Genomic DNA, 26,479 nt, shown 5'->3' on the forward strand with positions numbered 1-26,479 from the left:
TGGACATTTGTGTTGCTTCTCTATCTTGGCTATGCTGTAATAAACATAGGGGTGCATATACTTTTTGAATTAGTATTTGGTATTTTATTTTCTTTGGGTAAGTATTCAGTAGTGGAATTGCTGATCATATGTCTTTCTATTTTTAAATTTTTGAGGACCTCCAAACTCCTCCACACTACTTTCTGGATGGGCAACACAGGTGATAGGGAGGGGGACGTATAGGCTTCCAGTTATGAAATGAATAAATCACAGGGATAAAACGTACGGCATAGGGCACATAATCATTGGTACTTTAGTAGAATACTCTCTAGGTCCATCCATATTGTCACAAATGACAAGATCTCATTCCTTTTTATGGCTGAGTAATATTCCTCTGTGTGTGTGTGTGTGTGTGTGTGTGTGTGTGTGTGTGTGTGTGTATACACCACTTCTTCTATATCTATTCATTTATAGATGGACATTTGTGTTGCTTCTCTATCTTGGCTATGCTGTAATAAACATAGGGGTGCATATACTTTTTGAATTAGTATTTGGTATTTTATTTTCTTTGGGTAAGTATTCAGTAGTGGAATTGCTGATCATATGTCTTTCTATTTTTAAATTTTTGAGGACCTCCAAACTCCTCCACACTACTTTCTGGATGGGCAACACAGGTGATAGGGAGGGGGACGTATAGGCTTCCAGTTATGAAATGAATAAATCACAGGGATAAAACGTACGGCATAGGGCACATAATCATTGGTACTTTAGTAGCGTGGTGTGGTGACGGATGACAGCTACACTTGTGAGGGCAGCATGACGTACAGATCTATCGAAATCACTACGTTGTACACGCGAAGCTAAAGTAACATTGAATGTCAACTATACTTCAATGAAAGAAAGAAAGAAGATGCAATGAAATTAAAGACAAAAAATGAGCAAAATAAAATCACAGATTTTGGGGGGGGAAAGCGTATATTTCCACCCATCCATCCTTCCATCCATCCAGACTTATATTAAGAGTTACAAAGAAATATCTGATCTAATTCAGGGCAGTTCGGACATTTGTTGTAGGTACGCCTAAGGATTGTGACCAACTGCATTCTTCTCATTAAAGAAAATGAGATTTTCATGAAGTATTTCTATCCACTGTCATCTATTCACATATGAGAGGTAGTTGACAGTTCTTAATCACAACCGAGTTTGCACATGTCTGAAACAATAGCCTAAGTACCACAAAACGGTGCCCATCCACGGGAAGGGGACACGAGCTCACCAACTTCTAAAATTCCCCAACCAGAAACTTGTACAAAAGCCAAAGTGACTTCCCAGAAACAGAGTATATGAGAGTGTGACCTAAATCAAACACGAAACCTTTCATTCTTGACCCAGCAATATAAAATGAAAATAACCATGCTACTGAGGAGACAGAATGATTCTAATAGATAATACTGAGCACTACAGTTTAAAAGCGCACACACGCGCACACACACACACACACACACTCAAGTATCTATCACACTAGTCTTGTTGGGAGGAAATAAAAATCTTAATCCCTATTACTCTACAAAGGTTTCTCTTAAGTGAGAAAACTCCCCCCCTGATAATGCTTGTCTTGCTTGGCATTTACTTTTTAAACGAATGAGCTATGACTCTTTATACAAGCTGTTTACAAATTCCACCACCAAAAATTATTCCTAAAAGAAATGTCTTAAACTCAGTTGTCAGATGTTTAACATCTGCTGTGTGAACTAGACAAAGTCGGGGATGCAAAACACAGTGTTTAGAAACAACAGGCACATGACGAATGCACTGACTTAAGGTAACACAGCCGAGAGTACGGAACCCAAGTCTTTAAATAGTTTATGTATCAACGGTTGAGATGTGGCTAATAAACCCATGAAAAATTGAAAATAATAGAAAACAATAACACACCGCCACTGAGAACTGTACATTTAGAAATTAAGACGGTAAATTTTATGTTGTGTTTTTTTTTTTTTTAACCACAGTTAAAAATAAAACAGTGAAGAGACCCACTGATAACTCAAAACTAATTGCGAGATCTTAAGACAGGAAGTGCTATAAATTCATTTAGAGTCTTGTCTTTGAAGGAAGCACGAGGTGAGCCTTCCGTTTTGTGGGCGACAGCACATATTGCCGTGACCGGGCTAAGTGAAGGAAATGGGATGGGGACTCTGGGCCCGGGTGAGAGCAGAGGAAAGGAGCAGGGTTTGCCAAAAGCATTCAAGATCTCAAGCAGGTCAGTAAAGCTGACGGGGAGGATTCCAAGCTGGAGAACAGAAAGGACTGGAAAGGTAAGTCAGAGCTCGTCTATGGCAGCAGGTAGGTGCCCACCCTACCCCATCTGTACCGTTTACCCCCCACAGTCCGTGGGAGTTAGTAAAAGGTTTTTAAGAAGGAAGGTAACATGAAGACAGCATTTTACCAAGATGCACCTATAGGTAACACACAAGCTGGACAGGAAATGGAACCCCTGAGGGATGGAGTAGCCAGCTGGTGACAGCTTTAGTGACGCCATCTGATGAAAGAAGATGGGCACTCGACTTGGAACTCAGTAAAGAGAGAACGAAAAGGGCAAATATGAACAAGTCAAGGAACAAATCCACTTATTGAGTGAACGCCCAGGAGTGTGGTTGATTCTCCAGGGTTTTCCAAAGATGGTTCCTCCGTATCAGAAGCTCAGTGGTACTTTAGCAGAAAAGCTAGGAGAGATGCTGGTTTATTAGCAGGAAGATCTGGAGATCCATTCGTGTCCTCGTGAATTTGAGTTTGGGGTAGACTATCGATTAAGTGAATCTAGCAAGAGATATAAATGTTGAGATAATCACTGCGGGAGGAAAAGCTGGAACCAGGCTTGAATGGGATGTTCCAGGTTGAAAATGACCAAATGGCTGAGCGAGACCCCTGGTGGATGTGCACATTTCAGCCATAGTAAGGGAATGAACAAAGAGGACAGGAAAGGGAGGAGATGAGAGCCCCTGACCTAGAAGACAACAGAAAACAGAGCAGTAAGTCACAAAGTCCTGAGGCCAGGGGGGGAAAGGAATGAAAGTGTCCCAGATTTGTGCATCAGGATGGAGAACCTCCAGAAAGTACCAAAAAGAGACAGTGCCGAGGGAAGGCAGAGGGGAAAGAAAGGACCAGGGTGAGCACAAACAGGACAACAGAACCCACTGACGTGTTGTGAGGTATGAGGCAAGGAGGGGACTCAGCGGCGGTGGAGGTGAGGGGGTCAGGGCTCAGCAGGGTAAGAACAACAGTGAGATCAACGTGCACATTCTTTTTAAAATGAAAAATATCCAGCAGCACCAAAATATTCTCCACCAAGCCTGCACCAAAGGAATATTCAAAGCTTCTATTTTTATCCTCCAAATACGAACAGATAATTTTCCTGAAGAGAATTTGCAGGTGCATCTGAAAGGGACTAAGTAAGAGAAAAACCACTGCAAAACAGCTAAGTAATTCACTGCTGACTGGCTTTGTAATAATGAACGATGCCTAAGCACCCTAGAGTTTCAGGCTGGGTTTAGGGATTATTAAGCAAGTATTGAGAACCAAATGCTGAATTTCAGCAGCACATATATAACCCAGGGAGTGTGAATCTATTAGGCTTTCATGCTAATAGCTTCTGTAGAAGGTGAAAGAGAGTTGAAAGAAAGAAGCTAAAGTTTAAATCAAGTCCTACTTTGCCATTAGCTTTTTTTTTTTTTTTTTTCAAAATTCTCAAACTGGTGACCAAGCACGATAACCTCCTGCACGAAGCTGTTTTTAAAAACTAAAATCCCGATATCCATTACCCACGTGAAATGGCCTCTTACGTATGACAAGAGAGCAGTCATTTACCAAAACAGGTATAAACTGTACAAAGACAGAATTCCTCTATTCCTGTTTGATGGGACATTGCCTCTTCAATGATTTACGAAGTATCACTGTTTGATTAACATCGGTTTAAAATGAAGAGAGAGAGAGGCGGAAAGAGAACACAATTCATTACAATCTCGGGAAGTCCCTCGTGCCTCTGGACACCCGCTGTGCCTCAGTGCCTGGAACCAGAGCCCACGCCCGGTGGCCTCTGGGGACAACCCCGAGGACACAAAGAAGAAACAAACATGGCAGCTCCCAAGTGCACCTCAGATACAGCTAGTCCTCAAACCTCATGACAAGCACCCTACCAAACACAGACCATGATGCCAAAACTCGGGTAACTGGTATTTTCCTCTTCCCTACAGGGACCGCTGGATTGACTTACTACATCATTTGACATCCTTCAGAATGCTCGTATCACCGCTTCCCAAAAACATAGAGTATCTCATTCTGACATAGTCTTTACTGTTTTCAAAGGAAAGAAATCTACTGATTTCCACATTCGCTCCTGGGATGACTGGATTTCGTTATCGTTCGAAGACGCCCCCTACCACCACCAGTATTTTCTCTCTGGAACTCTCCCACCCGACTTTCTCCTGGTTTGAAAGTGTGCTAGCCTCACGGTTGCCCAACAACATCAGCTCTGGAAATCTGCCACGTGCGTGTCGCGGGCTCCCCGGTTCAAGCTATGGCCTGTAAAGCAAATTCTCTCCAGCATTTGTCAAGCCACCTGCCACTGCATTTTCCATTGGAGAGTGACCACTAATAAACCAAGACCCCACAGCCAACGTCTGGCAGAATGACACAGTCTAGCGTAAGGCTGGAGACGTCGTATTTTGAAGTGGACAACTGGTAATCGCCGACTTGACGTAAGTTATCCTCTTGCAAAAGTGGACGTGAGTAGGCGATACAAGTTGAAGATCAAGAAATGTGAATACGAGTCCATGTGGCCAGCTATGGGAAGATGCACACACGGAGTTCCTTCTTCAGATCTCTGCTCTAAGAGGGTTCCTAAAGTTGAAAGGTCAAAGAAGAAATAGTTGTATAAGTGGTACTAAGGCATTCTGTTTATTCTGGGTTTGTTAACGGGTGATGACGCGCTTAAGGAGGGCGTACCTTTATATCTGAAAGGTAATGCCTGACCCCCTACGACCTCCCTGTGCCTCAATTCCCTCATCTATGAAACGGGCACTCTTCAGAATCGCCACAAAACATACAGATCATTTCGGAGAATGCAGAAGTCCCAGAAGTCTGGATCACTGGACCATGGACCGGGTATTAATATACAATATGGGGTTAGATCGGGACACAGTTGAATTCATTCCATTTGGTGACTATTCATAGGGCACCCACTGGGTGTTAGGCACTGCTCTAGGCGCCCTGGGGAGACAGCTGCCAACACACCAGACTTCCTGCCCTCGCGGAGCTTACCACAAACCTCTATTAGGCGACGTTCACCTGGAAGAACCGCAGAGCAACAAGGGAGAGTGTGACCATGCTGTCAGAGAGGGGACCCCACTGTGCGGCCGTGATTACTGCTGATGTATCCAGAGCTGCTCTGAGCGGCTAGAGAAGGCAATTCTAGTGTCCTCTGAGCCCTGCAACGTGGCCCACTCAGGGCTCTGCCTCCCCCTGTAATAAACGTGGCCATAACTATTCTAATTGCACACGCGTACATCACACTGACTTACTGTCAGGTTACAATTAATTCACTTCACTAATTTTTAAACAACTTTTCAACAGACGATTACGCTTAAACTTCTCACCAATTAAAGCTGCTTAAGAAGACAGCTTTATTTTTACCTGGTTCACTCATTACTTCCTAACACTACATAGTACAGGTGTTATATAACCTATTTACTACCGAGCATATTTAGTGGGTACAGCAGTTTGAGGGCTCTGTGTCCATCCATCCACACAGTATTTTGTCCTTGTCTCATGAGAATTTCCAAGTGCCACCCGCTTTTAGCCAGAAGTGGCACTTGGCTAAAGAGCATCCACGAATCTCTACAACCTGATGGATTGCGTGAGTTGCGCTGCCTTGAAGCTAAGTGACAGCTGAAATAGTTCAAACTGGCTTTTATTTTGGGACCTTGCTGGGTGAGGTCTGTAATTTGCAAAATTACTAAGCTGATGAGTTTGTAATTCTAATACCCACACAGTCTGGCCAACTAACGTCCCTGTAAATTAGAAATTAGTACAGGGGCTTATTTTGATTCTTCTGTGGCATTCCAAACGGCTTCTCTATTTACCTGGTAGCTTCTGCTTTCACATGGGCATCTGAGCATCTGGAGGTTTGCTATGTAAAGTATTTATTTTTTTCACTTCATTCAAAGGTAGCTTTGATACACTAAGGTGAGTTTATAAAGCAGGAACTAGGATCATAGGTACACTACATTTTCCACATGTTCATGAAAGTTTTCTAAAAATTTTTTTTTAATGTTTATTTATTTTTGAGACAGAGAGAGAGAGAGACAGAGCATGAACGGGGGAGGGTCAGAGAGAGAGGGAGACACAGAATCGGAAGCAGGCTCCAGGCTCCGAGCTGTCGGCACAGAGCCCGATGCGGGGCTCGAACTCATGGACCGTGAGATCGTGACCTAAGCCGAAGTCGGACGCCTAACCGAGTGAGCCACCCAGGCGCCCCGAAAGTTTTCTAAATAAGGCTGTCAGCTTGCAAAAAGCCGGGCATACAACTGTACAGGCTGTGGACAACACAGTATAAGAGATGTCATGATCTCACACAGGGGAGATCATGGGTCCTAGGGGGCCGTCTGTGCGAGGGGCCCCCTAGGACCAACACAGGATTCATCTGTACCAGCCTATGTGGTGCCTCTGAGCACCCCAACGTCTAGGTAGGAATCCACGCTGCTGCAGGAAGTCATTCCTAAGTAGCACGGTACTTTGTGCAGCCCCCGCAGAATGTATTTAAGTACCAGCCAAACAGCGGTCACATTCATTGGTTCAAATACCTCCCAAGAAAGAGGAAATGTACGTTCACCAAATACAAAGGAATCAGTGACTATTATACCACTTTTTTGGAGAGCCAGTACCGCGTATCATTTAAGGGAATGCAATTCTAGAATCATCCTGATTACATGCAAGTCCTATTTTACTACTGTTACCTGTGGAACCCTAGACAAGCTATTTTACCTCTCTACGCTTCAGTGACCTCATTTATAATGGGGATAATAGCAGACCCTACCCCAGAGCTGTTAAGAGGATCAAATGAGGGAATAAGTTGTGCAGTACCCAGAACGCTGCATGCCCACGGTAACCACTGTTGAAGCGTTCAGATCTGGAGTATCCACTGGGCAAGAAAATCAAAGCAGAGAGAGATTAAATAACTTGTCGTAGGTTTAAGGGTTAGTTGGTGATCTCTTCCGGAATGAAAATTAACTCTTGATCTACAAGAAACAGTTTTTATGAGACCACGCTGTTTTATTTATTTATTTTCTTGAGAGAGAGAGAGAGAGAGAGAGAGAGAGAGAGAGAGAAGGGGGAGGAAGGGGGAGAGGGAGAGAGAGAGAACCCCAAGCAGGCTCCACACCCAGCACGGAGCCCCCCACTCAAGGCTCGATCTCGAAACGGTGAGATCGTGACCTTGGCCGAAATTAAGACTCCCACGTTTAACCTACTGAGCTACCCAGGCGTCCCGAGACCACGTTGTTTATATCCCAACTTTCTGACCAAGGCAAAACCCATGGCTTGAAGTACTTATTACATCTGAAAAAGTAAACGCCCACGACACCCGAGTGCTTTGATTACTGACACGCGTCATCCTTAACAGGCCACCGGGGCTGGGCATTCTGAAGCCACATGCTGCCGGCCCTGGGCTGACATTTACTAGCTGCCTCTCCTTGCGGGGAGAGGCATGCTCTGTGGACAAACAACTCCAGTTTGCACAATCAGCCATCGATAAGACTTGCAATCCTAGGAGGAAATAACTGTCCAAAAGCTGTAGCCTCGTGCCTCCTCAAGGCACCTACCGCTTTCGTTCGCGTTCTTTAAATACCAGCCGATCCCGGGTGCCCTACCCTCGTAAAACCATCTCATTGGCTACAGTGCAAACAGCGTCTGCCCCCGGTGCCCTGAGGGAGAGGGATGTGTTCTAAAGATGAAAGTGTCACTCAAAGTCTCCGGGGCCAACAGGAGCCAGGCCCGTTTCCAGGGTGTGAAGCGGGACATCTAGAAATCACGAAAAGGCCTGGCATGCTAATGACCGGATGCTTTATATCTATTTCACTTCTTCTACAAGGATCCAGGGAGGTTTGATAACGGGTTTGGACACAGATTGTAGCTCTTTTTTTTTTTTTTTAAGTTTATTTTATTTATTTTTGGTGGGGGGAGGAGAGGCAGAGGGAGAGGGGGAGAGAGAGAGAGAGAGAGTCCTAAACAGCGTGGAGCCTGACGCAGGGCTCAATCTCACGAACCGTGAGATCACGACCTGAGCCGAAATCAAGAGCGGGACGCTTAACCGACTGAGCCACCCAGGTGCTCCTCCCCTATAGATCGTAGCTTTTAGGTAGCGGAACATAACATGACACTGGAGACAAGTTCCTCACCCACATCTTCATCTAGCATATTAGAAGTGCAGTCCTACACCATAAACTCTGGCACACAGAGTTCACGCACTACCTCGGTGTGCTACAGCCGGCCAGAGTACCTCTCAAACCGTGCTATAGAGGCTGTGTTAGCATCACCTAACTAGTCTCCCTCACTTATGAAAGGAGATGGGGAGAGCTCGCTGGGAAAAAATTACAATCCACAGAGCAGAAGATCCAGGTAACCTAGAAGGGTGAATAAACTAGAAACAGACAGGCTGCGGGAAACGATCTGTATAAAAAAGCAGCCAAAACCCAGAGATGTCACGCGCTATCATCTCTGCGTTGGCACTGACATTGCACCCACAAGCCTCATTACTGTTGCCTTTGGCTACACAATCAGGAAAAGGCACCCAAGCCCTGTTGGTCAACAGCTGAATAAAAACGCATATGTACTATTTTTAAATCAATTAACATCTGCAATTTTAAAATGTCTTCATCATAAACGCAATTTTAGTTCAATATCCTGGATCGAGTATAGGGTTCAGTATCTAAAAAGAAGGAATAACATTATTTTCAGTCCAATAACATTACGTGTTCTAACTTAGCCCTTGATTATAATGGTCAAATCAAAACTTGTAGCTTATGGAAGCAGAGAAATCGGAATCTATTTCTCCGCATGGTACACACAAGGAGACTAAGGCTGGGAGACTTTACACAGCCTCTCTGAGGTCAAATCCTTCTAAGAACTGAAGCTAGACCCCTGCTTACTCCCTGTGAGAGACTCAGGGACAAGGAAATATGGTTCCTTTTTCGAGCCGCTTCCAGACTTAAAGCAGAAGTTAGCAGTCTGCCAACCATCTGGTGATCAGATTACTGCAGGATTACCAAACCCTATCGCTAAAATGGAGAAAACGGCCATACACACACTACTTTAAGGAACTTAAAGGAACTTTAAGGAACATCTTCACTTTAAGGAACATCTTCACTTACCAGATGGTTCACACCAGGAAGTGCTGTTGACCCCAAGTTCTTCCTCCACCAGCCAGTGTAGCCCCACACCTCGATGCCACATGTGGGTGACAGCTGGCCATCACTACGGTGAGTGAACGGCATCATCCAGGGTAATGCCCTCACCTTCCCTATCTGGCATTGACACTCCCAGCTTACGGTGCACCTGCTGTAATTTCCTCTGGCTGCGACTTCCCTGAATAGGGGCTACAGAATACTGACCAACCCAAATGAGGGAGGGGGGAGAACCAGTAGCATATCAACTTGCTAACATGGTGGCTGAAATGTCACCACCAATTAAGTGATGGGGACCACCAGAAACATCTACTCATGGCGGCATGTTTTAAGTTTTGGTAAAAGGGAGAATAACAGAAGAGTGGGAAACATCACCATGCTTTACGCTGAAGGCGTGGTCCTATTTCCTGCTGGAATGAACATTTCCACTTAATGTTTATTCACGTGGTTAAGTTACTGTGGTGTACCTTAGCAATTCAGCTTTCCCCATTTCTGACCCCCCCACCCCCGCCGAAAACAAGAAATTGTGTGCATTTGTTGCGAAAGTTTATTTTATCAACCATCACAGGGCAACAAGACTGCCGAAAAAAAAAAGGATCGTAGAGAAAGGAAAAATATCATATGTGGACATTTTAAGCCTCACTGAACATGGAATTTAAAAATGCTGGTCCTGGGGTGCCTGGATGGCTCAGATGGTTAAGGTCCAACTTCGGCTCAGGTCACGATCTCGAGGTTCGTGGGTTCGAGCCCCGCATCCGGCTCTGTGCTAACAGCTCAGAGCCTGGAGCCTGCTTCGGATTCTGTGTCTCCCTGTCTCTCTGCCCCTCCCCCACTCACGCTCTGTCTCCCTCTGTCTCAAAAATAAACAAACATTAAAAAAATTTTTTTCAATGCTGGTCCTGATCTAGGGGGGTGACCGTCCAGGAGCACCTGGGTCTCTACATGTTTGTACATCAACTTCTCTTTGTGAGCATTATTTCAGATACTGGAAAACACGAACTGCTTGGAAAAAAAACCAAACTGCTTTGCTTTTATGTTCAATAAATAAACTGTCACAGCACACAGATGGATTAGCTCTGAGGACAGAATGATCTGTGCCCAAATCAAAAGCAGAAGAAAGTAAATGTTTTGCAGGAAAAGAAAAAAGGCAGGGCGGAGACAGTATAGTACGTCAAAGAAGAGGTGACCTTCAGAGAAGGAGCTGACCTGTCCGGGCAACTCAACCCACGGTGAAAGAGCAGAACAGGACTCAGTTCCGAAATTCCTGCAGCACTTCCCATCGTCCAACCGACTGACCTGGTACCCAACACAGCCTACCAAACAGAGATAATTAATTAAATTACGATTTTAGAAACAAATCACGCAGAAGGAGCACCAGGGGAATGCAATGTCAAGACCTGTGACCTCCATGCGATCCCATATGGGTAAGACTTTCCGCGTGGACGGTGAAGGTGTTCCAAAGGGAGCAAACGGAGCTGGTGACAAAGGCCTCTTGGCGAACACCGCCCATGGCTGGTGCTTCCGGGTTGGCCACCGGCCCTGTGCCAACCAGCATGGGATCGAACAAACAGGTAGGTGAGCTCATCACACGCATTCTAAGGGAAAGGAGTTCAGTCTTTGAGTCACACGAAGGCTAATAATCTGAGCTCTTCGCATTTTTTACGTGACCCACACGGAGGAGGCCCTCACAAGGACTTCCCCCCAGCATTCTTAGAGTGAGGATGAGTCAGGGCTCAGTTTCCCTCCCCAAAGCAGGGCCAGTGAGGAGGCCCTGAACCTCCCAGCCAGCCAGGATAACTGCAATCCAGTCTCCGGCACGGAGGGCAACACTGTGAAGAATTACCTAGAAGGACAGGGGTGGGGGGGAGGGGGAGTTGTATAAATTAACATGGTAGGGATATGCTTTCTTTAGCTCTGTCGGGGAGTTTCTTTTTTGGTTTTAATTTTTTCAATGAAGTTTATTTATTTATTTTGTGTGTGTGAGAAAGAGAGGAGGGGCAGAGAGAGAGAGAGAGAGAGAGAGAGAGAGAGAGAGAATCCCAAGCAGGCTCTGCCCTGTCAGCACAGAGCCCAATGCGGGGCTTGAACACACGAACCCATGAGGCCATGACCTGAGGTGAAACCAAGAGTCAGAGCTTAACCGACTGAGCCACCCAGGCACCCCTCCCTCAGGGAATTTCTATCAAAACAATCTCTGTGACCTGGTGGAATGCTCAATTTACAGAAGTGCAGGAATGACAACAGAAAATGACATCTTTGCTGAATTCTTAACAGATATCCCAAGCGGAGGCGACTGTAAACGTGGTCTCAATTTTCTCCTCTGTAAAATCAAGGAGTCGGAGTGAAATCTGCAACGCGTGTATCTTGAACATGCCATGACGTCAGGCGCAAATATGACACAGCGCTGAACAGCCGTCAAGAATGTTCCCAGGGCCGACGGGGAGCCACGAGGGCAGCGTGGCAACCTGATCTGGAGTGAGTGATACCTGAGATTTCGAATGTAAGTGAAAAGAGTCTAACACAGATTTATATGCCAGCAGTAATCACTCGGGGAGGGAAAGACCTTTTGCAAGAGGTTCAATTATCCTCCTAGTAGTACCTTTTGAAGATGCAGAAACAAAAACTGGGTGAGTTACTAGGTCAGAACAATCTAGAATTCATTTGGCCCCCTACACCCTGCATTTCAAACCCAGACAGTCCCTGCCTGTGTCACGTTGTGGTGATGCCTATCCATCCAGCCGACAGACAGAGGAGAGCAGCCTCGGAGATAAAATGCTAACCGTGGAGGCTGGAGAGGCGAACCTGTACAACAATGAGAAAAAGAGAAAAGAAACGTCTGCTTTCCAGTGCTAATTAACATAGGAGACAACTCCGAAAACAGAGCCGAGAATGGAACTCATTGTAAAGGGATGCAACGAGAAAAGCTTCAAAGATTATATAAACACCGTATTCCTGGTTGAAACAGAGCCTCGTCTGTACGACTGAAGTGTGCGACTTAAATCAGAAACATCTGAAATCCATACAATAAACAACCTTCCTTTTAAAGAAGGAAAGCCAAATTCCATATTTGTGTATGAAAACCGGAAAAAGTGCTAAGGACTTGGTTCTTTTAAGAATCATATGTAACAATTAGAATTCATTTACTGTCGATATCAGGCTTTGGAGGTTAATCAGAGCCTAGGATTATAAAATCAAATAGAAAAAAAAATGAGCATGCACTTAGTGCCACTCATACGTGGAAGGCCTACCGATTACTTAAGTGTCTCTAAAATCACCCTGAAAAACGACAACATACTATCAGATGTTTTTCTTCTTCATCTAAACACAAGGAAGTGAGGGAAGGAAGTGAGGGAAGGAGGGAGGGAGGGAGCAAGGAAGAAAAGAAGGAAGGAAGGATGGATATTTATCAGAAAAAAATCAAAGAAAATCTAAGTTTACATTACAGAAATACAATAAAAAAATAAAATAAAAAACAGGACACTCAGTACTTGGAAAAGGGAAATTCAAATGTTTCTAGGATTTGAAGAACTGTATAGTTAACCTACTCAAATACACTCCTGTTTAAATGGTTTGCTCTTCGATGATACTCAGGTCAGATCTATACCTAAAGCAAACAAGTCTCCGTGAGAGTTTAAAGCCCAGGTGACCCCAGGGTAGAGGGGACAGGGGTATGGATAGGAGGGACTCACTAACATCCCGTTCAGAATAGCAACTAAACTATTCCCTGGTTTCCAGAAACTTCCACTGGTCACTGCTACAAATTTTGAGGAGTAGCCGCACTCTTTTTACTTGTTTAATCTCAGGGCGAACCATAACCTATGTGCAAACACGTAACAAAGTCGAATTTGTTAAGTTGTGCACATCTCTAACGGAAAAAAATCATAACGATTGCGTGCCAACTTATAGTCAAATACAAAAACTTTTAAAAATCAAAATGAAAAGAGATTAATGTCTATTGCTGGGAATACTAAGCCAGCTCAGGAGTCACTGTATCGGGTCTCTTTCTTTCTTTCTTTTTTTGTAAACGTTTATTTATTTTGAGAGAGAGAGAGAGAGAGAGAGTGCATGCAGGGGAGGGGCTGCGAGAGAAGGAGAGAGAGAGAACCCCAAGCAAGCTCCGCACGGTCACGCCCAGAGCCCAACGCAGAGCTTGGTTTCGTGAACTGTGAGATCACGACCTGAGCCAAAATCAAGAGTTGGATACTTAACCGGCTGAGCCACCCAGGCGCCCCCACAGTGCTAGATTTCTATCATGAAGAACACACACTGGCAGATAAGAGAATAAGTCTGATTCCAAACAGAACTTAACACTTCTGGCTGAGCCTGGGTCTTTCCTGTGAAACGCAACCATAATACTGTTCTCTGCCAGAAAACAGTGATGTTAATAGAAGCAGAATGCTTCCTTCCCAAATTAGCTGAGGAATGATGTAGCAAAGGACGCCGACAAAACCACTTTAAGGGCGGATGTAACTCAAGAGCACAGACGTACCACCGCGGATTCTAACAGAGAGGTGGACGGCTCCCTCAGGTGTTTAAGTAATGAAGGGGGGCTGCCCACCAGAATACAAGTCACAGCAGAATGGGGTGGTGGCGTTACTGCTCGAGGCTCCTCGCTGCTGTTGGTTTGAACTCTTACCAGGACCTCTGAAGATGACACCCAGGCCACTGCACAGGGAACACGAGAGCAGGGACAGACAGGGGCTTGTTTAAGGTCCATCTCAAAAACAGGCAGGAGGTGGGGGGGGGGAGGGGCAGGAGGGCAGATAGGGAAGGACGGGGGCAGGGAGAGACACAGGCAGCAGGAAGGGAAGGCAGAAGGAAGGAGGAGGTGGACCCCGGGCCCATCAGCATCCTAAACTTAGGACAGAGCACAAAGCTGCTTTCAAATACACCCAAAGTATCACCCCCGCTACAGGGTCTTGATTTCTACTTTAAACTCGATTACAGTAAGATGAAAGGCAAATTTGAAAAGTCATCATATTCTCAGTATCCTAACAAAGGCATTTTCAGTTCTCCAATTGCCTTTGCTGTGTTTTTAATTCAGTTCCCAGCTTCACCGAGATGTCCACGGCCAAGCACGGGTGCGAAGAAAACACGACAGGCCTCTATCGCCAGAAGGGCTCAACAACCTAAGGTCACTCACGGGCACTCGAATCATATACTCTGTCCTTTAACTGATGTTCTTAAGCCATGGAATGCCATTTGTCTCAGGTGTACCCAAAGCGAACATATAAAAAAAGTGGTAAGAAATTCTCCAATACACCAAGGATTCAAATGTGCTTTGGTTCCAAGTATAGGAAAAAGAATGTCAAAGATTCTTCTAAAATTAAGCCCCATTTAATTTAGGTCTAGTAGAATCAAATGTTATTAGAGTTCAGTTTGCTTCTCCTTTTATAAAGTTTTGGAACAACCACATAACATGGGTGGTAATATTTCAGTATACTTAAGAATGACGAAGGAAAGGCCGTGTCTAATGAGAAAGACCAAAATATCGACACATCTATAAATATGATCAAAGACATGTGTGGACAGGCTGATGGATTCTAACATTGTTCAAGAGCTAGTATCATTTATTCTTAAGGTAGTTTAAAAATTCTGTAAAAATTCAAGAAAAGGCTGTCCTTCATATTTAAAAACTTAGACACTAATAAGAATAAAAAGATGAGCGGGATAATAAGAATAAAAAGATGACACTAATAAGAATAAAAAGATGTGTATAGTTAACCGTACACAAAGCCTTTTTGAGTTAACTTTTGTGTCCAAAGTGTAGACAATGATTTAACCAGCTAATGATGAGATTTTAAACAATGTCAAGTTGTCAATACATACATACCATGTGTCGTCAAACTGAACTTGTAGCTGTTCTTGCCTGCTACTGTTACGTATCAGCTAGCGTTCAGAGTCACAGTCTCTGTCCCATTCTGTACACACTTGCTGTGACAATGCTATTGTCATTTTGACCAGCACCACTGAGGGCGACCAGATGTTGAGTGCATTTATGTGCCTGGCACGATGTATTTTACCACTGATGCTTGAACAACGTGGGGTTGGGGCACCAATCTCTGAGCAGTCAAAAATCCACATATAGCTTCTGTCTCCCCCCAAACTTACCTACGGATGGCCCACCGGAGATTGGAGGCCTTACCGGTGACATAAAAATATCGATCGACTATATTTTGGATGTTATATGTATTATCGACTGTATTCTTACAATAAAGGAAGCTAGAGGAAAGAACATGTTAAGAAAAGCATACGGAAGAGATTACACATTTGTGACATGGTACGCAGATCTATTGAAAAAATCCGCATAGAGGTGGACCCACACGGTTCAAACCGTGTTGTTCAAAGGCCGCCTGTATATGACCACCTCATTTAATGGGTAGAGTAACCAGGAGAGGGAAACATTACTATCTCCACTCTGCAGAAGGTGATGGCAACAAATAGCTACTAAGCATTCCCCATGAGCCCGTCTACTACGTTGCAACTCAATAATAATTCACTGAAGGCTCACGATAATCTATGATACAGCACTATTACCATCCTGACTTGACAGATGAAGAAACTGGGGCACCAAGCCAAGAGCTCTCCCAACATCACATCCACCATGTGGCAGAGCACAGATGCTGACCCAGATGTGCTGAATGCCGAAGCCACGACCTTATTTACCAACCCCGAAGAATCTGGCTCTCCCATGCCTGCCCTCCATGCCACCTATGATAAGGGCTATAAGAGCAGACAGGAAAGCGCAGGGTTGGTGCGGCCACAGCGGAACACCCTAATCCACAAGCCAACTCATAAATCTGGCTGGGGCCCACCCCCCAAGTTTCCCTGAACTCACAAGGAGAAAACTGAAATCTGGCCTCATAGCTGGCACATGTGACCCAAAGGCCAGGGCTTCTAACTGCCCAGAGCACAAGGCATCCCAGAATAAAGAGCCCTGCACAGATGCCCTATGTCCCTTCAATGGTCACCAACGGCTATGTGCCCAGCCACACTAGGCTCTCAGTTACTGAGCTTAACAAGTCAGGGACCTGCCTCACCAGCTAACAGTGTAGGAAAACCAACAACTGGGGAAGTGACGGAATAAGGGCTTTTGGAATCATGGCAAATTATTTTTGGATATAGTGGGGAGGGGGTTCCAGAGGGGACTAACTTCACAACCGTCAACCTGAGGACAGACAGAGGCACTGTAAAGAGAGGAGACTCACGTCCCAAGAATCATGCTTGAAAAGGTTTTCAGTTCAGGGAGAAGCTCCCCATTCCCACCGAGCGTCCAAGGCCCAGGTTCCCTAGGGAATACTGCAGTGACTGATGCATTCTTAACACCCTGTGGCCTAAGTAGTAGCTTGACTACCGTGTACTACAAAACATGAACATGAACCAGGCACGTGGGAGCCCCAGCGGCCACCCCCTGCCCCCCCCCCACAGAAATTGCCCGTTCAACTTGGCAGTTACCAGGAATGCGAAATAAATAAAGGTGCGATATTCCACAGAAAATATGAAACCACTTTTACCTCTGATATTTTTGCCAACTGGTTCAGGGCACTTATTACTGACTGAATGTCTTTATTAGCCACACGAGTCCATGCGTGGAGAGGAAAGGAATTAACATGTTCGCACCTCCATTTAGGCAGTATTATCGCTAGGGAGTGGCATGAGTGCAGACGGTCACATCCTGTGTTGCAGACCTGTAACATTTCATTTTTGTGCAATCTCTGTATCATGTTAGTGGCTCGGAAAAAGATGCCAAATCTCACACCGAGCGAGAACACTTACAAATTCACCAGTCAGGGGCCAGCACACCACTGCGCCTTTCTTTACTTACCCCGTGAGCGACTGCGATCCTGACAGTCCAAACTGGGGAGTTAAAATAGCCACAGAATTCACGGAAAAGCCCCTGCAGGTAAACGCCCAGGCAGCTTCAAAAAGGTCGGGGAGAGCCCATGGGTTTCAGGGACGATGAGGACAGTGACAGCCAGGGGCAGGAGCAGAGACCAGCAGACACGGTGCTCAGGTGGGCAGCAGATCCCAAGAGGGGCTTTCTGGCAATCCCTCCACTCCCCCAGGGCAACAAAGACAGGATGGCATGGGCGGGCTCAGGACAGTGAGCTGCACCACGGGACAGATGTCACAAACATCTGCTGGATGAATGCATGTAAAGAAGGGGGGGCGGGGTGAGAAGGAGGAGGGGGGAAGGAGGAAGGAGGGGAAAGGGAGAAAAGAGACAGGAACAGAGAAAGCAGGGAACAGAAGAGAGGAAGGGAAAGTAAATCAGAATGGAAAGGTAGGGGCGGTGGGGGGGGGGCAAGTGGTGGAAGAAAACACCTAAATTCTGCTCAACAAATAAAAGGTTGTATTTACTTTACGATCATCAGGGTTACACGTCAATTTAATAAGAAAAGTTTTAATTACCTTTTATTTCCCCTTCAGACCTTAGAGTGTCCTGTTAACGCTCGATTCAAGATGCAGAAAGAACGGGGTAGGCGCTCTGGATGCCCAACTGGGGATTTCTAAAGGAAAAAGACACACAAAAATTATTCTGGAGGATATAAGTGATTAACTTTTCAAGTGTCATTAAAAAAAAAAAAAAAGACCGATTTTCACTGAATAACAGAGACAGTGTATTTCCTAACATCCCCGGGGAAAATGGAGCCCAAAGCCTCTTTCAAATGCAGTTGCTCTAGCAAATTTCAACCATGGGGGGGGGGGGGGGGGCTGCGTTTGGACGTTCATTGGAAAACAAACCCAACAAGGAGCCTGTGTACTGCCATCTGCCTGGAGCCCCCACCCAAGTGGCTTGATGGCACTCCAAACTCAAGGCCCCCACAGGCCTTGTCAGTCCTAGTTCCCAAAACCACGCAGGAAACGAGGGAGCTTCTTCACCAACAACTGCATCACTGGGGAAGGAAACAGCTACGCTGGAGGAACTTGGTTAACGTTTGGAAGGGAATAAGATATTACGAAACGGGCCACACTGCTTGTCCCATTCTCCGAATGCAGTTAAGCATGAGCTCACACACACACACACATGCCTCGTTGTCCCGGGGCTTCTTTCTCTTGGAGCCAGGACAGACCTTGGAGGCAACGACGTCCCAAACTGTGAGCGCACAATGTTTCATTTTTAGGAAGGAAACAATTAACATTGACCAGGCGTGCGCTCAGGCCCAGAAACAACGCGATTCCGGTTCACAAAGGGGGGGAAGAGACGGAGAGTCCAATCCGTATATCTGTCTGACACATAAATGCTCTTATTATACTTGGATATACTTGCATCGATCATGAAAGTGGTTGTTATCTAAACATCCGGCAACTCAAAAGAAAATACCGCGGTGGGAAATGTAAACGTCTTCTCCTCTTGTACCTGTTCTCCTTGTGTATCATCAATCCAAATAACTAGATCTTTGTTTACGTGAAAGTGGGAGCTACAGACAGGAAGGAAAATGCACTGACTGTAACAAGTTATCTTTTTTATTGAGATCTACTGTATATTTTGCATGGATATAGGAGTAAGCAATAGTAAAAATTTTAACCACTTCATTAAGGTCAATGCCAACCTTCCCAACCATCATTATCTCCTTTCTGGTGTGATGCGTAATGAACGATAAGCCAGAAGTTTATTAGCAAGGCTGCAGATCTTGACCTAGATTTTGCATAGCTTTAAAAAAAAAAATAGAAAGCAAGCCTGAAAATGTCTATTTAAATAACAACTCAGACTGACACTTCCCACACTCACAGTTAAAACTTTCAAAACAATCTACTTTCCCTGTGCCTGTATCTAACGAGGTTCAACAAGAACCTAAAGTAAAAATTAGTACTAGATCAGAAGAGAAATATGAACTCCAAGTTCTACATTTCTGTTTAATTGTTTACTAACTGCAACTTAAGACTTTATCTGGTGGTGCCTGGGTGGCTCAGTCGGTTGAGCGTCCGACTACAGCTCAGGTCATGATCTCACGGTCCGGGAGTTCGGGCCCCGCATTGAGCTCTGGGCTGATAGCTCGGAGCCTGGAGCCTGCTTCGGATTCTGTGTTTCCCTCTCTCTATCTCTACCCCTCTCCCACTCACACTCTGTCTCTGTCTCTCAAAAATGAATAAATGTTTAAAAAATTAAAAAAAAAAAAAGACTTCATTTGCCTGCTGAAGTATATGATTCCAGAATTCAAATGAATAAAATCATACACCTTTGACAAAGCATTAGGGAAATTTTTATTAAATTGGGCCCAGAGGTATTTGGGATTGATGGTGACTCATAATAACAAAGTAAAAAGTTTTACATTTTACTATTTTCCAACTACAATTTTTTTGTTTTGCCCTAAATCGTATCACAAATTCCTTTTCACCTTTATCGTTACTTTTGCTTTCTCTTTCTCACACTTTTGAAGAGAGAAGACAACAAAGAGGTCAACCTTACTCTAATGATTGAGAGATGTCAAAAGTCACACCTCGGATCGGGGTGGAGAATAACACCGTAAATGAATTTCAGGATTGGATTTGTCTTCAAAGTTGCCATGTGACATCGAAATCATCCTCATAAAAAATAATTCACAGCATGTATTTTAAAGCTAAGACCAGGGGCGCCCGGGTGGCGCAGTCGGTTAGGCGTCCGGCTTCAGCCAGGTCACGATCTCGCGGTCCGTGGGTTCGAGCCCCGCATCGGGCTCTGGGCTGACGGCTCGGAGCCTGGAGCCTGTTTCCGATTCTGTGTCTCCCTCTCTCTCCGTCCCTCCCCCGTTCATGCTCTGTCTCTCTCTGTCCCAAAAATAAATAAAAACGTTGAAAAAAAAAATTAAAAAAAAAAAAAAGCTAAGACCATTGTATGGCCATCTGCTCAAATCCGCTCATTTCACATCCGAGGAAATGAAAGCCCAGAGTCGTCAAGTGACCTCTCCAAAGTCACACAGCTCACCTGGTCCTGTATCTCAGATTTCATAGGTGCCAGTCCAGTGCTCTATTAGATTCTCACTGATCTTTAATTCCTATAAATAAATTCTTCAGAGCTCACATTTTCATCTATTTCTTACACACCCATGACTCTACCCAGCATGAACACCACTTGAAACGTCAACTTAACTTTACATTAATATGAAACGCTACTCAAAATGATCAAAAACATACTCTGCCCTTTGCTCCACTGATAAAGCTAGATTAAGCCACAAATGCCCAGGAGAAGTCCCAAATAAAATTTGGGATACTCTTAGGTTTTCTAACCTAGATACGTCTACTCTAAAAATAGAATTTCCCTCTCTTATTCACAGTCCAATCATAATCATAGCTTTGCTACAACACATTTTCAAGAAGATTTTATAGAGAGCTAGCAAGCAAAATGTAGGTATTCTACAGTAAAAGCTTATATAAGCAGTTTTTAAAGTAAGAGTTAAGATAATTTACTTTTAGATCCATCAGTTCAGACAGAACTCTTATTCTCCAAAACTCTGGAATCACTCAAGAGCACTTAATTTACCTAGACCAGCAACTTATTACCATCAGCAGTCATCTGTCGCCTCCTCAGTTATTTACTCTGCGCCGAGTGCCAGGTACAAGGGAACCAAAAAGCATGAGAGGCTGTCCTTGCCTACTGTTGGCTGATGAGGGGAATAATTAAGCGGGCTTTCATAGAGGCGTCTAGGCGAGGCAAGGTTTGCACACGATCAGTGTATACGTATGTATGTGTGTTTGGGGGGGGAGCTAGTAAAACCACGTGGGTTTTCTCAGAGAACGAGTCGACAGGTTTAGTAAGCAGTACAGCTGACCCTTGACCAACATGGGTTTGAATGGTGAGGGTCCACTTATACGCAAGCTTTTCCCGATAAATGGGGTACAGTACTGTAAATGCATTTTCTCTTCCTTAGGATCTTAATAACATTCTGTTTTCTCTATAAAACATATGACCAGAAAATACGTGTCCAATTTTGTGTTACCAGTCAGGCTTCTGGTCCATAGGAGGCTGTTAGCAGTTAAGGGGGGGCTCAGTCGGTTAAGCGCCTGACTCTCGATGGCAGCTCAGGTCGCGATCTTGTGGTTGAAGAGATCGGGCCCCACGCACTACTTGGCTTCTGTGCTGACAGAGCAGAGCGTGCTTGGGATTCTCTCTCTCCCTCTCTCTACCCCTCCCCTGCTGCCTCTCTGTGTCTCTCTCTCTCCCAAAATAAAGAAATAAACTTAAAGAAAATAAAAATAAATACTAGGCTGTTAGCAGTTAACTTTTGGAGGGAGTTAAAAACTGGATGTGGATTTTTGACTGCATGGTGGGGTTTCAGCACCCTAATAACCCCTGCATTGTTCAAGGGTCAACTACGGATGTCAGGAAGCAGGGTGAGATACATGAAAAGAAACCAACAGATAACAGATGAATCCCTCTGGCCATGCCCACAACAGCAGCAAAAAATAAATAAATAAATAAATAAATAAATAAATAAATAAATAAATAGAAATAAAAATAAAAATAAATTTAAAAAATGGTGCAGGAAACAAAATACCCACTGAAAGGAATTCCCTTCTTGAAAATAAGTCAGCAACAAAATACCTTCCTTGTATCTCTTCAGAATAACTCGTTAATGGTATTAAAACCCAATGCCAGGGGTGCCTGGGTGGCACAGTCGGTTAAGCATCCGACTTCAGCTGGGTCACGATCTCGCGGCCCGTGAGTTCGAGCCCCGCGTCCGGCTCTGGGCTGATGGCTCGGAGCCTGGAGCCTGTTTCCGATTCTGTGTCTCCCTCTCTCTCTGCCCCTCCCCCGTTCATGCTCTGTCTCTCTCTGTCCCAAAAATAAATAAACGTTGGAAAAAAAAAATTTTTTTAAATAAAAAAATAAAAAATAAATAAAACCCAATGCCAGACAAAAGACCCCACTGGGCGGGGGTAGGGGGGAAGACAAGATTTAATTTTTTTTTTTTTTAACGTTTATTTATTTTTGAGACAGAGAGAGACAGAGCATGAACGGGGGAGGGTCAGAGAGAGGGAGACACAGAATCCGAAACAGGCTCCAGGCTCCGAGCCGTCAGCACAGAGCCTGACGCGGGGCTCGAACTCACGGACCGTGAGATCGTGACCTGAGCCGAAGTCGGCCGCCCAACCGACTGAGCCACCCAGGTGCCCCAAGATTTAAACACCTTCAACGAAGAAAATAAACAAATGCCAAGTGAGCACAAGAAGAAAGCTTCAATATAGTCAGCAGGAAAATGCAAAGCAAAACCTTAATGAGATACCACTAGAAACTCACAAGAATGACCAACTTTTAAAACAGCAAAAATACCAGGTGTTTGCAAGGAAACGGAGCAACTGGGATCCTTATACACCTGCTGGCAGAAAATTCAACACGTTACAGGCACTTTGAAAAATAATTGGGCAGTTTCCTATAAAGTGAAACACACACCAGATGACCCAGCAATTCCACTCGGAGGCATCTGCCCAAGAGAAATTTAAAGACCCAAATGCTGAAGACTTACACAAGAATGCAGAGAGTAGCCTTATTCATAATAGCCCCAAACTTGAAAGAATGCAAATGTCCACCAACTGATAAAGAAGGAAACAGATTATGGTGTGGTACACAAAGGAACACAACTCAGTCATACAAAGAAAAGAATTACTGATGCATACGATAACGTAAGTCAGTCTCAAAAACGTTATACTAAGAAGCCAAACACAAGAGACCATATGCATAAATCCATTTACATAGACTTTTTTTGGAAGGCAAAACTCTAGCAAGGAAAGCAGATCAATTATTGCCAGGGGCCAGGGTGCGGGGAGAAGGGGTGAATGCAGAGAGGGATGATAGAACATGCTGGGGGCGGGGAGAAGGAAATGATCTATGTCATAGAAGGAGTACTGCTACATGATCGTGCACATTTATTGTTGTTGTTTTTTAATTTTTTTAATGTTTTATTTCTTTTTCAGCACGTGCAAGTGGGGGACGGGGAAAGACAGAGGGACAGAGGATCTGAAGTGGGCTCTGCGCAGAGAACAGTGAACCTGATGTGGGGCTTGAACTCATGAACCAAGAGATCATGACCTGAGCTGGACGCTCAGCCAAGTGAGCCACCCACCCAGGTGCCTCGATCGGGCATATTTGTGAAAATTCACTGAATTATACCCTTAAAATCAGTGAACTTAATTGCATACACAGTATAACTAAACAAACCTGATTAAGAACAAACAAAACTCAGTGCCACCATCATTTAACTTGAAAATCAGCAATCTCATTAATAAAACCTAAAAATGTACTCAACATTTTCCAATACTTTATTTTTTTAAGTTTATTTATTTATTTTGAGAGAGAGAGGAAAACAGAGAGAATCCCAAGCAGGCTCTGCACTGTCAGTGTGAGCCTGATGTGGGGCTCGAACTCACGAAGCGTGAGATCATGACCTGAGGCTTTCGAAATCAAGAGCCAGACACTCAACTGACTGAGCCACACAGGCGCCCCAACATCTTCCAATACTTAATAAAGATTATAGCAATCAATGATGGGTAAGTACCTAGAGACCACCAAAAAAGAAAAAGAAAAAAAAACCCAATAGTCAAATTGCTGATAGGGAAACAAAATTCTTCCATTTTTCTACAACTTCCGATAGGTTGTAGCCTTATAACAGATTTCCAAAAAAAATGAGCTAATAATATTTAGTCTAAAATAAACTCCCCCTCATTGTAAGCGGATAATCTTCCTAAAACTACTGATGATCCATGTGGGGTAATACATAGGAGACTGAAGAATTATCAATAAATGCAGAGACAAAAAAAACCCAACAAGTATGGAAATGTGAAGAAATACGGGTCAGGTTGTAAATCAACTCCAAAATTATTATTTAAAACTCTTTGATAGGTTAATTGGGAAACACTTTTTAAGCATCCACAAGGCTCTGAGCTGGTCTACTGGACAAGCTTATCTATGATGTAAATAAGGATGTAAGGTAGGCTTATCAAAATTATAGCTGATTCAGAGGTTAAAAATGGCTACAATATTACATAACAGTGATTCTACATGTATAAAGATGGGATAATTTTATAGCGTTAGTGTCAGATATAAGGGAAAATTGCATTCATTTAGTAAATATTCCCTGAGGGGCTGCCACGTGTTGGTAACTAGATGGAAAAAGACCCCAAGATTAAGTAAGAAAGAGCCCTTGCCCCTCCTAAGTTTATCAACGAAAAAATATAAGTAACACACTCTGCGGTTAGGAGTGATAAAGTAATTAATCTGAAAAAGACCTATGAGCTTGAGTTTATCACTCAAGTGTTCCATATACATAAAATACTGGTAAAATTACAGGCTGAACTAACAAAAGCATCACATTGAAAACAAATACACACGAGTAGGGGCGCCTGGGTGGCTCAGTCGGTTGAGCGTCGGGCTTCCGCTCAGGTCATGATGTCATGGTTCCTGGGTTCAAGCCCCGCGTCGGGCTCTGGGCTGACGGCTCGGAGCCTGGAGCCCGTTTCGGATTCTGTGTCTCCCTCTCTCTCTCTGCCCCTCCCCCGCTGTGCTGTGTGTGTCTCTCTCTCTCAGAAATAAATAAATAAATGTTAAAAATTTTTTTAAAAATAAAAACAAATACACAGAAGTACTACTCTGCTCTAACTGCATCAACCGTACAGGTGGAAGGGTAATGCTCTATTACGCTCTGGACGTAAGCATTACAAGTCTCATTCTGAAGTCCAGCTTAGGTGCCCGAACCTTCTGCATGTTGCCATCCGCCCACCGCTAAGTCCCCAAGATGATGTATGAGCCTGGAATTACCCCGTACCTCCTATACAACCCAGGCTGATCAGGGTGTTGGATACTGTCGGACCTTGACACACTGAAACATGGGCAGATAGGAAAAGGCCCAAGAAATACATTTCAATCAACTAGGGGAGTGGGGGTGGAAGGTGGATTATCGTAGGAAGGAGGAGACACTATTCTTTTTTTTTTTTTTTTAATTTTTTTTTTTTCAACGTTTATTTATTTTTGGGACAGGGAGAGACAGAGCATGAACGGGGGAGGGTCAGAGAGAGAGGGAGACAGAGAATCGGAAACAGGCTCCAGGCTCCGAGCCATCAGCCCAGAGCCTGACGCGGGGCTCGAACTCACGGACCGCAAGATCGTGACCTGGCTGAAGTCGGACGCTCAACCGACTGCGCCACCCAGGCGCCCCAGGAGACACTATTCTGAATGGCAGGAGTTAGAGGAGCAAAGGTAGCTCGTGATATCAACATAGCGTCACTTCGCAATCGCAAGGTCGTTTGTTTGTTTTTTTTATGTATTTACTTAAATTCAAGTCAGTTAACATACCGCGTGGACCTGGCTTCAGGAGCGGAACCCAGTGATTCATCCCTTACATCCAACACCCAGCGCGCATCCCCACAAGTGCCTCCGTGCCCATCACCCATTTTCCCCACCCCGCCCCCGCCCACGCCTGAACAATGTCAAATTTGAAGACGCTGCCTCGTGAGGTAGGGAGACTTGGCAGCACAAGTTTACTGAGCCGAGAATTCAGCCACGTTCTCTTTCTAAGACTTCATGGTAACATGCTAACTGTCATCCCACAGCCCGTCTCTCAACGCCCAGATTGTCAAGCTTCCGTGCAGCAGCAAAATCAATCTTTCTCGTATCCTTTTAGGACCGTGTGCCCCCACCCACCCCCGTGCCCACAATGTTTGTGCTCTTTCAGGGGCTCTCGGTCACTGATCACTCCAGGATCCGGGCCCAACACCCTGCAGGCTGGCAGACAGGGCCCCCTATCAATTTCGCCTGTCACTCTCCCTCATACGCTGCGTCCAGCGGTTCTGAATCACTGCAGAACATGATCACAGGGCCACACTTTTTCTTGCCTTCACTGTGTACGTGCCACTCGCGGTCTGAAATACCTCACACCGCCTGACGTGTGTCTGGAGCCTTCGGCCCACACGGCCTTCACAGAGTCCGTCCCAGCCCTCTTGCGAGAAGAATTCCATGCTTTACCACGTCCCCCCCCCCCCCCCCGCTCCATGCCCACGGCGGCTTACTGGTCTCCAGGAAAACGCTCACCCCGTATACAAAGATTAGTTATGGCTGCATCTCCCTGCTAAAC

General features: G+C 44.8%; 1 protein-coding gene across 13 annotated transcripts in view; it reads right to left on the reverse strand.

The window, feature by feature from the left end:
* The window catches only part of FAM110B (family with sequence similarity 110 member B), a 147,267-nt gene that overhangs the window by 91,537 nt on the left and 29,251 nt on the right, over window positions 1-26,479 (reverse strand). For all 13 annotated transcript variants that reach the window (XR_015246760.1, XR_015246764.1, XR_015246763.1 and 10 more), the window contains one exon: window positions 17,847-17,944. The gene's annotated coding sequence lies outside the window, so the exon portion shown is untranslated. The remainder of the gene's footprint in view (window positions 1-17,846; window positions 17,945-26,479) is intronic.

Source organism: Puma concolor, chromosome F2 (assembly GCF_028749965.1).
Source record: "Puma concolor isolate L17-30 chromosome F2, mPumCon1.1.hap2, whole genome shotgun sequence".
In the NCBI taxonomy this organism is placed as follows: Eukaryota; Metazoa; Chordata; class Mammalia; order Carnivora; family Felidae; genus Puma; species Puma concolor.